The sequence below is a fragment of the Canis lupus genome, chromosome 24 (assembly GCF_048164855.1).
Source record: "Canis lupus baileyi chromosome 24, mCanLup2.hap1, whole genome shotgun sequence".
NCBI lineage: Eukaryota > Metazoa > Chordata > Mammalia > Carnivora > Canidae > Canis > Canis lupus.
Genome location: NC_132861.1, coordinates 47,258,352 through 47,273,351, shown reverse-complemented (window position 1 = coordinate 47,273,351; position 15,000 = coordinate 47,258,352). Strand labels below are relative to the sequence as shown.

Here is a 15,000-nt window from a genome sequence, read left to right as displayed (position 1 = left end):
AGTGACACTGTATAACTTCTGAAATTGGGTCAGAAAGCTGAGGCACCCTCCACCCATTCTCTGGGGAAATTTGCTCTTATGAAGTGCCACCATCAAACCATGAGAAGCCAAGGCCACCCAGAGAAGCCACATGCAGCTGCTCTGCTCAAGAGATCCAGCCAAGCCCAGACTCCAGTGGTCTCAGCTCGAGGCCCAGACTCATGAGTGATGGATCCTCTGAAGACCCCAGCCTCTCTGCCCTTCACCTCATCACAGTGGAGGCCCCAGACCCCATGGAGCAGAGAAGAGCCCTTCCTGCCTGAGTTCCAGACTCATAGAACCTCTGAATGTAATGGAAAGGTGGTTGTCGTATGCCACTAAGTTTGGGAGTGGGTTTTTACCCAGGAGCAGGTGACTGGAACCCTCATCTTTACTTTCATCAATCGAGTGCATTTGGTCAGACCCCCACCCACTGAGGTCAGGACATCCCACTCAGTTGGGCTTTGGGAGTTCTTTCTTCACTACCATCTTGGGGCGTGGACTAAGAATGTGAAAGAATTTTCTGTCCTGATTACTTTGGGAATCATCTCTCCTCAGCTGGAAGCCCATCTTTTCAGGCTAAATGAGGGAGCATCATGCACAGATGTTTACTGAACTAGGCTCTGTCCCAGGCTCAGGGACACAGCAGGGAACAAACAGAGCACGTCCCTGCCCGCCAGAGTTATGTGTCAGTGGGGGACACCAACAGCAAAAACAGGCAACCACTGACTGAGGTCTAAACCTTTTCACTTGGTGGGAGGGTCTTGTTGCTGCAATCTATCACTTCACTGCACACTCTCTACTGTGCAGCTGTGGGGATCCCTCCACATGCATCTCACCTCCCAAAGCCAACCTGAAAGGGCAATGTGTGGGCTCATCAAATTCTCATAAGCAGAGTCACATGTGTACCTTGACTTTCATCTTCTGCTCAGTGAAGCTTTGCACTCACTCTCACTTTGGGACTGGTCTTTTCTTCCCTGGCACTTGCATTAGAAGTTTGTCCAAACCCTCACCTCTCTGTCGATTGGTTAATGATCTGAAAACAATCAAGACTAGAAATGCAAGCAGCCCTGGTATAATTTAAAGACCCATCACTAATGTGCTTCAAAAAAAAAAAAATTCAGTCTCTCAATGCCCATATAATTGTTTTTTAATGTATTGGCAATCAAAGACACAGACAATAAAATTTTAGTCAATCCTAGATGACTAGATGTGGAAGAAATGAAATTTCTTAAATTTGGTCTCTCTCTCTCTCCTTTCATCTTCACCCCAAATATCTGAGTTTCCTCCATTGTATAATCCAGGACCTTGGTTTATTCTGTTCATTCTCCTGGGCACTCTGCTTCCATTCTCACACCCAAGCATTGCTTAAGAGATGTTCCATTTTAACAAGGACAAAATCCCATAAAAAATGAGGTGTGGAGAGACCTTTAGCAACAAGTTGGCCCAACCCCTCATTTTGAAGCTGGGGAGCCAGAGGATGAGAGTGGAATGACTTGCCCAAGGTCAGCAGAATCTTGGAAGCTGGAGAGAAATCTCTGGGAAGGGGATGAAGGAGGGACTCTATACACTCTGACAGTCCAGAAGAATTATGTTTTTGCAAAGGGGCTTCAAATCACACTCTGTAGGCAGTTCTAATCAAAAGGCAGACTCTAAATATAATTCATGTGAAGTGTGTTTTGGAAATTCTTTTTGCTTGATATGTCTTCAATTATTAAGAATCTTTCGTTGGGGCGTATATTCTCCTTAAATCAAGAATCATTATCTCTCAGGGGCAGAAATGTGGCTGATTGTTCTCTTTAACTTTTCTCTTTCTACTTGACTTGGATTCTTTACCCTAATTGTATATGATTTTTACAAAAACAAAATAAAGTCTTTTTTTTTTAAAAAAAGGAATATTTTAAGAAATATTTTACTTGAATTCCATAGGTAATTATAGCTTTGCAGACCTGAACTTGCAGAATTGGGTTAAAAGCTAAGTATGCAAGATGATAAAAGAGTTTTTCTTTTAAAAAAATTCTTAATATACCTCATGATTAATGTGAATATCCCTTGGAGCAGTTATAAATGTCCGCAGGTACATTTTCATCTGAACATATGCTGGAGTGCTCAGCCCTTGAATCATTCCAAAATGGAAAGAGCTCTTTCAGAAAGCAACAGCACAGATTTTTGTAGATTGATATATCATTGAAAGTTAATTTTCTTTCTTTAAAAAAGATTTTTGTTATTTATTTGAGAAAGAGTAGGAGAGGAGGGGAGGGGCAGAAAGAGAAGCAGACTCCCCACTGGGTGGGGAGTCTTACCTAGGGCTGGATCCCAGGATCTGAGGATCATGACCTGAGCAGAAGTCAGACACTCAATCGACTGAGCCACCCAGGCACCCAAACTGTAATTTTCAAGGACGACTACTAGATTTATCCAGAAAGATGCATAGGAATTGCTTGGAGTTAAGGGTGTGGGAGGGGAAGATCCAGATAATTCACAAAAGTAAAGCAATAAAATTAATTAGAAGGAATCACTACTGAAATGGGGAGATTTGTTTGAATTTTCTGAGTAATTTATGCTAAGCATTCAATTCGATGCCCAATGTATAGTCAGCACCCCATTGATACTGGCAATCATTGTTACTATTATGCACTTCTGGGGACTACAACTCCCAAATGCACTGCTCCACAACTCGTCTTCCATTCAGCCTCCCTTCCTAGTCTCATCACCCTTCTGGGAAGAGTAGAGAGGAGAGTGGGTGGGGAGAGGAGATTCAGCCCCCAAGGAGGAGAAGCAGATGACCACTCAATTCCCTTGATGGTGGAGGCCCTAGCTCACTAAATTCACAGATAAACAGAGTGATTTTGTTTTTAAGGTCCTCTGAATTCTTCTCAGGCAAAGCTTGGAGTGCCATCCGTGCCTGGGAATTCCCAGAATTGTCTGTGTGTATTTGTTTGCTGCTTTAATTTTACCCAGCTCTGTTTTGTGTTGTAACTTTCATCAGTTCTTCCCAGATCATGGTGTTAACGAGTCTGCCAATTGAAATGAGTTTTAGTATTTGCTAAATACAAGGCCGTGTTAGTAAGAACTAAGAGAAGATCCTGCATGATTTTAGACTGTAATTTTGATAAAATGTCTGAGTGATTCTTTGAGCTATTTTAGATTTTAGAACAATCCAAGCATCACGTATTGCATAGAAAGATATCACACAGTTTGTTAAAATACATATGGTGCACTCTTTCTCATGCCTTAAAATGATATGAAGCATAGATTATTCAAGAACAGGATGAAATGGCTGTGACTCCACCGAGACCAAGTCTAAAATTTTTGGTAATCATATTTTATCTTGAAACTATTTTGAAAGCTGGTAAGAATAATATCTATTGTAATTTAAATGAGATGGAAACTACTGCATCTATAAATTAAGTTGAGCCCTATGAAATTGTTGGTTTTGTAGGTTGAAAAAAATAGTTGTGTATTGGCGTTTCATATGGCTTATCCTAGAAGTTGGGTTTTTCACCAAATATTTCTTAAGCCACCTACTATGTGCAGGACTCTGCTATAGGGCTCATAAGATTGACTAAGACCTAGCTCTTGCTCCCCAAGGAGGTGTGGGCATTGTCTTTGAGGAAGCTTAGGAGCAAAGTGGCCTAAGAGGCAGCTCATCAGAGATTTCCTCTAGACTGATAGAGGTGAGGCTGACAGATCGACACATGACATGTGTAGGCAGTGAAAAGCTTTTGTGTTGTTTTTTAAAGTAGACATGGAATATTGAAGTTTAAGGACCCTACAAAAGGCACAGAGGGCAACAGCTAACATCCATCACAGGGACCAGCCATGATTACTATGGCACCTGTTTGCTCTTGGATGGCAAAGCCAGTAGATATGGGCTGCTGGTCAAGAAGCTATTAATGTAGCTGCCAAGAGGATTCACCATCAATTGACAGCAGGTTGGCTTTAAAATCCACACCATAAACTGGCTCTGGTAAAAGGTGATGACATCAAGGAGTACTGTGAAAGCAACCATCATCAACCATGGTCAAAAGAAATCATCACAAGGTGAAGAGAAAGAATCCAAGTGGGGAGAGAGGGCTTCCCTTCATCCCACTGAAACCCACCCATGGCATGCAGAGGAAACAATAAAATGTTGTTTCATTATAATTATCGCTCTGGAAAAAAAGATGAACAATTTGTCAAGGAAATCTATTGAGTTTGAAGACCTAAAATTTCAGGGTGAAGGCTCACATCAGCTACCAAGAGTTGAACGTTAGCCAACTGTAGGATGCCCAATGAAGACCAGCCAGAGAACAGACTGTAAAGGGTCATTCACATATAGGAAGCTTATATATGGTATCAATCTGCTCAAAGAAAAGATGGGCATTTGGAATTGCTTGCATTTTTCTCAGTGAGTGAATGCATTTTAATTTTCCCTTAATTGTGTTAATATGTGGCAAAGGGAAGACCTCAGGAGAGTCAACAAACATCAATTTTTTTTTTAATGTTTAAATATCAAAGTGAGGATGAGTAACCTATTGTGGTACAATTAGGCATAAAACAGATTAATTGAATACAATTACAGAAAATATATGGTAATTTAAGTAACTAACAGGGAAGAAAAGATTCTCTTTATTCAACCATAAAATTATCAATAAAGAAAGTTTCATGAGTGCCATCTGTTGAGATATTTAATATTAAACTAGATAAATAAATTAAAAAGACTACCTCCTGCAGTTAGAGGCAGATCCCAAACTGAGTCACAGAAGATCCTGAGATAAATACAATCATTTTTTTTTTTTTTACTAGGGGACATGAGATCTTGTAGGAATTGTAATTAGTTCATGAATAGCTGCCATGAAGCCCTCTTCATAATTTGGAGGTAAGAGAATTGTTTTCCTAGTAATATGAATATTTCTCAAATATAATCAAGGAAACCAGTGTGCTTCCAAAATCTCCCAGAATAATTATAAGAAACCTCACTGAATTTGATGTGAAATTGGAAGTAGCTATAAATATAGACACATACACACACATACTCTTCTATATACATACACAAACACACAAAATATAGCTAACTATCTATCCATCATCTATCTATCCATCATCTATCTACCCATCATCTACTTATCCATCTATGCAATAAAAAGACAAAGTAATAAGTGAATGTACTACAAAATGTTTGCCACGTAGTAATATGCTTACAGAACAGTGCACAAAAGTAAATGGATACAGGAAGCCCTCTTTCTCATGGCCATAAGTAATCTGACCTCTAAACTGAATCAGTAGAAGAGCAAAGAAGGCCTATCAGACTCATCGTAACAGTCAACACGACACATCCTGGGACATAACATATGAGGTAGGCACGAATTTATTAGCTCTTCTTGTAAAAAACAAGGACATATCCAGCCTCTGTTTTGTGGTTTATGCCCACTGACCTCTTCCTGGTAACTTCATTTCTTATGGGCTTTACTGTCTGGAGGAAACACAGACATAGGGATTCCAGCGGTTAGGAAGAGGCATCCCTTGCAGGAATCAGTGCACTTCTCCAATATTTCTAGTTCTTTTCACTCAGGATGCTCAAGGAATTGTTCTCTGCTCCTTGGAGACCAGATGTGGTTGCATGACTTGCTTTGGCCAAGCCATGTGACTGGAGGTGGCACATGGAGAAGGCATTTAAGTAGCAGACAGGAGACCTTGCAGTGTGTTCTTTTCCTGCCTCATCAATCCTAGCCGTATCGTCAGCCCCAAACTACCACAGGGAGGACAGCTGCCCTGAAGAGTTCTGAGGCCTGTAGTGGCCTTTGCACCAGCAGCAGCTTTGTTGCTCTCTGGCCCTGCCTTTTGGAGCTGTCATGGCAGCACAGTCATGCCTATACTTATTGATACAAAACCCAACGGTAAATGAACCACATTCCCAAGAGATTTGTGAATCAATCTCTTATGAGTGTACTTAGTACAAATCCATTTCCCAAGGCCTCATTGATCTTAGGGCAATTGAAAACATGAAATATCTAAGTCTTTTAAGCTAAAGAAAAGCCCCGAAATTGCAGAGACCCACTGGGGCACAAATTCAGGAAGAATCAGCTGTGTCTTATCATCATTAGTCAACAGAGGATCAGGAGGGGGCTACAGACCTCAGCTCAGGGAAGGCCCCTGACCATGAATGGAGGGGAGTCCACATTCCCTGTGTCTGCACACGATGCTAAGTAGCATCACTCCAACCCCAGGCAGAGGTGCTTGGGCAGAGTATGACCTCCGGTCAGGAGACTAATTGGTGCCCAGAGTACCCTTGGCACCCCTTATATAGCCCAGAAGTGCAGTAGACTCAGCTTTTCGTATACAGCCCTGTACACTAACTGTCATGCAATTGAAAGTGTGAAAACCTGGGCCAGATCATAGGAAAGAAAAAATGGGAACTTGTGCATGCAAATGACTGACTATTAAATCATTTGCCTTAAAAAACTGTCAAACCTCTGTCAGGGGAAAGTGGACGGGGGAGGGAGGGACATGAATATCTGCCAGTAGTTGTATTTGCTTTGTGAGCCCAAGTGTAGATAATGCTCAACACACTATACAACAACATAAATGAAGTTGAAAATATTATGCTGTTGAGATATTTAATATTGAGTGAGGAAGCCAGACATAAAAGGCCACTCAGTGTATGACTCCATTCACATGAGACACTCGGCATTTGAAAATGCATAGAGGAGAAAACAGGTATGTGGCTTATGGGGACAGCCAGTGCTTGCTGGATTGAAGTTTCAGCCTGACCCACATGCCGGGACCTCCTGTCCCTCCAAGTCAGCATTTGTTTTTGTGGCCTCAGGGGTCACCTCTCCCCTTTGGGCCTCTGGCCCCTGTGCCCACAAATGCCGGGGATGGAGAGTCACATTACATGAACATGAGCATCTGAGTCCATGTGTAAGTGGCATGCAGAGGCACCACCATGGAGCAACTGTGTGATTATTTTCCCATCTCCCCACTCTGGGGGATTCTTTTCCATGGCCCCAAATGAGAGGAAGAACAGTTGGTCTTATTCTTGGCCTAATTTTTCTTCCTTGATGGAGTTGATTCTGCCAGCCCCATGAATCTGTTCCTGCACCATGTGTTGGCCCACAGACGATGCTCATCTATCTTCACCCATGACACACAGTTCCTTCCTTTATTAGAACTAATATACTAATTGCAAAAGGATTCAGCCTGGAAACTCTTCCAACAGCCCCAAGGCTCTGCTTGCATTCTTAATGAGAAAGAACTTTGACCACAAACTCTCTCGGGGTTTTAGGGGAAGCTGAGCAGGTCTGACTGAGCCAGCAGAAAGGGATTATGTTCTAAATAAGCCACCAGAAGGCCCTCTGCTCAGAGATGATTCTGGTTCCCCCCCAAAAAAAAATTGAGGCAAGCTGTTTGTCCAATGCAAGTGAAGTTTGTGACCAGTACCTTCTGCTAGATCAAGGCTGGCTGAGATCAGTTACCTACAAGCTCTGGAAATCAACTTCAGGCTGAGAGGGGATGCCCCCTGTCCTCAGCCAGCCAGGTCTTGTTCAGCTCTGATCCCCCGCTGCAGAATAGCATGGCTGCCCCACGTGAGCAAGCAGAGGAGTAGAGGAGGCCCCACCTCAATTGTGCCCAGCATGCTGGGGATGAGGATGAGCAGAGAGCAGGTTCTCTCCCTTCATTGCCCTGCATCTTATGTTGTCTTCATCCCCCAGGAAGTCACCCTGGAACTCCAGGAACAGTAGAGAGGGGACAGCTCCAGGCCATGAGAACTGGGTAAGACTGGCCTATGTTGGGAGTTTGGGGAAAGGGTCACACTGATGTTACTGACTGTTGGATATTCAGATGCTGAAAGAAAGAGATGACCAAATGTCGTTGAGTTCAGGTGGCTTTGTGTCTCCTCCCACATCCTGGACAGGAAGCCCATAATGAGGGCCAGCAGGGTTCCAAGCAAGATTTGGCACGGCTGGGTCTGCCCCTGCCTCCCAGACTGGCAGGAAGAAGCACGTTCTCCTCTCTTTCTCCCCAAGAACTCGCCTTTGTGGGGAGTCAGGTAGGCAGTAGGTTCCTCTAAGGTAGAGTCTTCAAGGCTGGGACCCTCCTGACAAGGCCACTCTAAACCTATACAGAGAGAAAGAGGGAGGTCTGGAGAATGTACTGGAAGCAGACTGAGGGCTGTGCAGATAGTCGCTATCAAAAAATTCAAGGAAGTTAGGCTTAAGGTACGTATTAGAAAAACCATAGGCTACCCCTTCATATTTCTAGCTTCTGGTTCACCCAGCCAAACTCCGGCTGCAGAATTGAATTCATCTGAAATTGCTTTGTTTCATGATTAATGTTGCAGCAGTGTTGCACTTCAGCTTTCTGAGAGAGAATAACCAGCACAATTCTAAATAGATATTCGTCATACATAATTTTCCAAGCTTGGGTATGCAGGGTAGACTCTACCCTCATACTGGTCATCTATAATTCAATTTTCTCTACCTGTCAAGGCAGAAACAATACAGAAAGCATTTCTGAAGATCAAGACTCAATTCTACCCTGACTTGTTTGAAAAGCAGTATCCGGAGTTGTGACTTCCTGTCCCTTTGATCTCATTATCTGAGTCTATAATCTAAAGGCGCTGAGTAACACCGTTAGTGGTGGGATACCCTGGAAATGCTTTGCGGAGCATCTCTGCAAACTAGTTAATTATCTACTAGTCTTACTAGGCTCCCCTTTAACAGTCTAGAGGTCATTGCCAACTGGGAGCCCCTGGGTCCTCTGGGTTAAGTCACTTGTTCCCACAGAGCTAACTGGGAAGAAGGAATCACCGATGCTTTGCCAACCGGTCCCCAAGACCTCCGGTCTCATGAGTCTATTGGGTCACTGAGCCCACAGCAGAGCCTCCTCACACCTTCCCCAGCCCATGAGGAAAGTTGACTCCCCATGTCTTCATGATGACAGCTCAGCACCCTCTCTGGTGGGACCCTGAGACATCCAGTCAGATTCGACCCATTTTATGTAGCGGCCAGCAGGAGGGAGGACCAGCCCTACAGGAAATAAGAGAAAACATATTAGAACCTGAAAACGCAGCTTCATAAATAACAAGCATGACACTTGGTATTTGGCAAGAGCGTCCTCTCCCAAGAGTCTTCGTTCCGCCTCTCAGTTCTCTGAGAATACGGAGGCCCCTAGAGGCTGAGTGAAGATGCCCACCTCTCATTCTCCTTGGAAAGGTGAACACCAACGATTCCATCTGTGCCCAGGCTGACACTGGGGCCATTTTGTGGCTTCCTCCTCCAGGCAGCATGGTTGCCTCTTCCTTTAACACTGACTTTCTGGATGACCTTTGCTGACCTTGGGGATGGCACACACTCCTTAACATTAGGAAGTCTCCCTCGGTGTCTGTAGATGTGATTAATGTCTGCAGAACTCTCTGAACACTCACAGTCTCCTGTTAATGAGAAGCAGGAACAGGAGACAGGATGTGGTCTTTCCCTGTCCTGAGTTAGTCAAGTTCTGGGCCTGGTGCCCCACCCTGAGTCACCCGCCTGCCCACCCACCCCCTACCCCCATCCAGCTCTCCTGTCAGCTTCGGGATATGGAAAACACACTGACAGCTTCTCTTCATAGGTTTAGCAAAGGGTCTAGCGTAGATCTTTGCAGTTTAGAAGTAAAGAACCCCATGTTTGTTGAATGAATTTTGTGTTTAAAACCTCTTTTTATAGGCTTGGCAGATAGTAAGAGCGCTTAAGGAGAAAGCGAAACAAGAATTGTCATAACATGCTTTGGTGATTCTAGGTGCTCTTTTGAGCTTCAGGCAAAAAGGTAGCTAACAGAAGATAGAGATCCTGCTAGTAAATGCCTGAGAGCCCTTGCTCTCATCAGCCAAACCCTTCTGGAATTTCTGCAGACGGCCCAGATACCTTCCTGTTCCATTCTCCCCCTTGCAGAAATCAGATTAATCTGCTATCACGAGGGCCCCACGATGGCTCTTCTGGGCCCTCTTGCCTTTGTAGCTCCTTCCCATCCTAGTAGATTTTTGTGGGGCCTGTTATGGCCTCAGTTGTATCCCTTGCAAATTGATATGCTGAAGTCCTAACTCCCAGGACCTCAGAATGTGACTGCGTTTGGAGATGGGGCCTTAAAAGAGGTAATCAAGTTAAAACGAGGCCGTTAGGATGGGCCCTAATCCAGCATGACTGGTCCTCATAAGAGATCGGGACACACAGAGACCCCAGGGATGTGCTTGCACACACACAACGAAACACCGTGTGCAAAGGCGGCAGGAAGAAGGTCCCCTACAAGCCAATGAGAGAGGCCTCAGAGGGAAGCAATCCAGACAACACCTTGATCTTGATGAGAAAATAAATTTCTGCTGTAAGAGCAATTTTTGTCTGTGGCATTTTGTTATGCTAGCCCTAGTAAACGAACACAGGCCCTAAACTTTTTCATTTCTTTCTGATGTAACAACATTCCGTCTTTTTTTTTTCTGATTTTAAAAGAAATGGATAAAGTGTGTGGGCTCTGAGCCCCCTGTGGGGATGGAGACACAGCTCTGGTGACCTGGAGATGGTTTTCCGCTGAAGCTGGCTTCCCTCCCTGCATTCCTCATTGGTGCCCTTGGACAGCCGCTCACATTTTATTCCGGCCTAGAGCTAGGTCGCCGGAATAAGACAACTTTGCCACTTAGTAACCCAGCCTCCTCTGAGAATCTCTGAGGGGTGAGGCAATTTAGAAACGCTTTGATAAACGCCAATTTAATAAATGGCAACATAGGTGTCAGATGACATAATCATAGGACAGTGTCGCCTCCAGGTGTCTGTGCCCCAGCAGCCGGCAAACCTCCAGTCCCTTTATTAAACTCTCTTTTGCATTCGAAATCAAAATAGGAGATGGGAAGTAGAAATGACTAGTAAGAGGTCACAGTTAGTGTTTTATTTAGCATGAAACAATTAAACAAATTTTATGTGTGACTTTGATGAAACAGCGAGATTATTAATTAGATCTAGAAGCCCCCGGGGTTCTCCTTTTTACCATGACATTAGCTCCCTATTTGGCAGGGCTTGGGCAGACCTGGGGCCCAAGGCCAGAAGATACTGCAGTGGCGTGTGGGTCCTCCAGTGTAGAAGGAAGGGACATGGGCATCCCAGGCAGGAGGCAGGGAGTCTACAAGGACACAGGCATGGAACAGGCTGTTGCCATCAAGACAGCCAAGTGGTCTGGGGCTGAGTCAGGGTGCAAAAGGAAGAGAGAAGACTCAAAGGTAGGAGGGCTGGACCGGTGATGGGGGCTGTATGTGCTCCCCTTCACAGAGCCTCACGGAGCCGCAAACCTAAGAGATCCTGACATTTCCCAGCATGCAAGATGTGAATCTGTGTGTAGAATGAGGAATAATACCCCTTTCCCCCCCAAAAAAAGATGTCCCATCCCAATCCCCCAAACCTGTGAATATATTGCCTTCAATGGCAACAAGGGACTTTGGAGATGTGATTACGTCAAGGATTCTGAGATTAACCTGGATTATTAGATTCGGGTGGGATCCCAGTCATCACAAGGACATGATTATAAGAGAAAGGTAGCAGTGCCAGCGTCAGAGAAGGAGGGAGACGGGGAGGCAGGGTGATGTGACCACGGAGAAAGTGTTCATGAGCCAAGCAACACAAGTGGCCTCTACGAGCTGGAAGCCAAGGAAGCAGATTCTCTTTTAGAGCTTCCAGAAGCAACACAGCCATGCCAATCTATTTCAGACTTCCGCCCTCCCGAACCGTAATATAATAAATTAGTGCTGTTTTAAGCTACTCAGTTTGTAGTAATTTGTTATAGCAGCTGCAGAAGACTCCTAACACTACGCAAGAAATGGCATTTCATCCATCCCTGGGAGCACACAGCCAGCCATCTCTCCGGGTGGTATAACAGTCCTGCCCAGGGGATCCCATATCCAGCCGGCTCATGGTCCAAGTGCTATACTCCTCCGTTCTTCATCTCGAACAGGCATTTTTGCAGTGAGTTGGGAGAAGCTATCTCGGAGGCTGCTAGCTCAGTGCAATTTTAAACCAGAGGTCCCCTCCCCCACCCCATCTAGCAGTTTGCTAGATCTTTAATGATACTCAAAACAAGAGTAGTTGCCATGGTAAAATACTGTAAATATCACCCAAGCAACTCTCAGGGATGCTTTTGCTTCAATAATTAATTGCCATGTTGCCATTTCTCCTGCCCTGTAGGTAAACACCGGCAGTGTGTGATCTTTCACAAGATGGTTGATCTCCAGAAGTGGATCCTAGTCCTGTTTACTTCCTCTTCTTTTAAATAGAATATCCAGAGCTTCCGAGGAAATGCTTTGGGTCTGAAGTGAGTTCTCTATCTTTGACTTAATAAAAGACATGTTGCTCCAGAATCACTGGTGAGAATTACAAAGATGATCATCTTCAGCTCTGTTCATGGAAGGGCTTTCTATGAATTAGATCAGGAGAATGGGATCTGGAGGAGGGACCCCCTCCCATAGGAATTAAGCAGAATGGTGTGAGATACGAGATCTTTTGCTGCCCTCAGAAGTTACCCAAGAATGCCTCCTTTGCCATGAAGATGGCTCGCACAGTGAATTGTTACAATCCTCCAGGGCCACCATCAGAGAAGCCTTGACTCCCTGCACCCCATGGGACAGAGAGGCCGAACTATCCTTGGGAGAAGTCCTACCCCTGGAAGCAGGACTGGAAGAGTCAAGGTTGAAGTGTCTGTGTGTGTGTGTGTGTGTGTGTGTGTGTGTGTGTGTGGACATCTTTCTATGTCAGTGAATCTATGGGTGTAGATGGATATTCATCCCTGTTAATGGCCGCAAAGCATTCCACTTTACTAGCATGTCACAATCTATCTATCCCAATCCATTATTTCTTTTTTTGTTTTTTTCAAATTTTTACTTAAATTCTAGTTAATTAAAGTATTGTGTAATATTGGTTGCAGGAATAGAATTCAGTGATTCATCACTTGCATATAACACCCAGTGCCCATCATCACAAGTGCCCTCCTTAATACCCATCCCCCACCCACCTCCCTCCAACAGTCCCCGGTTTGTTCTCTATCATTAAGAGTCTCTCTCTTTTTTTTTTTAAAGATTTTATTTATTTATTTTAGAGAGAGAGAGAGAGAGAGCACAAGCACAGAGGGAAGGGAGAAGCGGGATCTCTGGGCTCAATCCATCCCAGGATCCTGAGATCATGGCCTGAGCTGAAGGCAGTTGCTTAACCACCTGAGCCATCCAGGCGCCCCTCATTAAGAGTCTCTTATGGTTTGTTTCCCTCTCTTTTTTTTTTTCCTTTCCCAATTTTCATCTGTTTTGGTCCTTAAATTCCACATATTAGTGAAATCATATGTTTGTCTTTCTCTGACAAACACCATTCTATGTATACTATATGTGTGTATATATGTATATAAACATACCACTTCTTCTTTATCCATTCATCAGTCAATGGACATTGAGGTTCTTTTCAGAGTTAGGCTATTGTTGATAATGCTGCTGTGAACATCTGGATGCATGTGCCCCTTCACATCTGTATTTTTGTATCCTTTGGGTAAATACCAAGTGGGTTTTTTGGTGCAGAAAACTCTGAGTTTAAAAAGCCAAACACATACATCCCTCCTCATCTCTCCGTGAACCTCGTTAATTATGTGTATACTTTTTTTCCCTTCTTCTTTTTTTTTTTTTAAGAGAGGGTGGTTGAGGGGAGGAGCAATGGGGGTGGGAGAGAGAATCTTGAGCAGGTTCCATGCCCAGTATGGTGCCCAATATGAGGCTCCATCTCACAACCCTGAGATCATGACCTGAGCTGAAATCAAGAGTCAGATGCTTAATGAACTGAGCCCCTCGGGATCTTCTCCTCTTCTTTAATATCTCATTTACTTATTATTATTATTATTATTATTATTATTATTATTTTAGAGATTCAACTGCTTCGTGTTTTGAGGTTCAACAGCCTTCCCTGGCTTATCAATTCCCTGATTGTCAAAGACAAGCTTTGGTTTAGTTGGGGAGGGTGGGTAACCACAGAAGAAATACACACACCAGTCCATGATGGCAAACTAAGATGCTACTAAAGGAAAGGAACACGGTGCTGTGAGTGCCTCACAAAAGGACTCACCCAAATGGTGGAGGGGCTTGAAGGCTCCCCTTCATAGGAGGCTTCCCTAAGAAAACGACATTTTTGCTAAAGTCTGAGGACCATCTCAAGCTTCTCCAATCACTCTGGTCTTGCATCATCTTGCCAGGAATTTAAATTTTGATGCTCACAAAACTTAAGTTGAAAAAGAGAAAGGTTTGAATCACAACACCAACAGCAAAAAAAAAAAAAAAAAAAAAAAAAACACGTGATTTTAAATTCTGCTTTCCAGCCCTTGTGTCTTGGTGGAGGTTGGGCACAGGAGGGTGTTCCCATGCTGCTTTGTGCCCCGTCTGTCCACACTGGAGTGGACCATGGGGATAGAACTCCATCCATGTCAGTCGGGGGCCTTCGAGACCAGGAACTTTACTGAGCCCAGAACGTCTCAGGTGGTGGCCCGGTGCATCTGGGTGATGTGTCAGTGCCATTGAGCTGGCCCCCAGGGGCTGTTCACGTTCACCTTGTCACCTAGAGAGGTTTTACCTGACTTAACGGGCTTTTTAAAGCTTGACCTAATTGCACTGGGCTGTGTGGGATTCTTTGTGGTTCACATTCAGTGTTCCCACCAAGATCCAACTAATGTCAAAAACTTGACATCATTATAGAAAAAAGAACTCCCTTCAGTGAAGTGAATCACGAGTTGCAAATGTAACCTCAGGCATTTGGGGCTGAGGTAGTTCTAATATCTCAGAGAACAAAGGCATGGCAATTTGACAGCTTTTGTCGAGTGTCATAGAAATTTTCCATGTGAGGGAGTCCGTTGCTTCATCCTAGGAGGTCCGAAGAAGCTTTATCCTGGCCTTAGGAAGGATGCAAGTGGAGCTGTGGCAAACTAGGAGTCCTTGACATTAATTCTGTTTTCTGCCTC

General features: G+C 44.2%; 1 long non-coding RNA gene across 1 annotated transcript in view; it reads left to right on the top strand.

Annotated features, from left to right (window-relative positions):
• Positions 1-12,778, top strand: part of LOC140616231 (uncharacterized) — a 28,627-nt gene extending 15,849 nt beyond the window's left edge. Inside the window, exons 3-7 of the long non-coding RNA XR_012016772.1 lie at positions 4,807-4,879; positions 5,205-5,356; positions 7,713-7,773; positions 7,916-8,050; positions 12,204-12,778. This is a non-coding gene — a long non-coding RNA (uncharacterized lncRNA). The remainder of the gene's footprint in view (positions 1-4,806; positions 4,880-5,204; positions 5,357-7,712; positions 7,774-7,915; positions 8,051-12,203) is intronic.
• Positions 12,779-15,000: the final 2,222 nt, after the last annotated feature.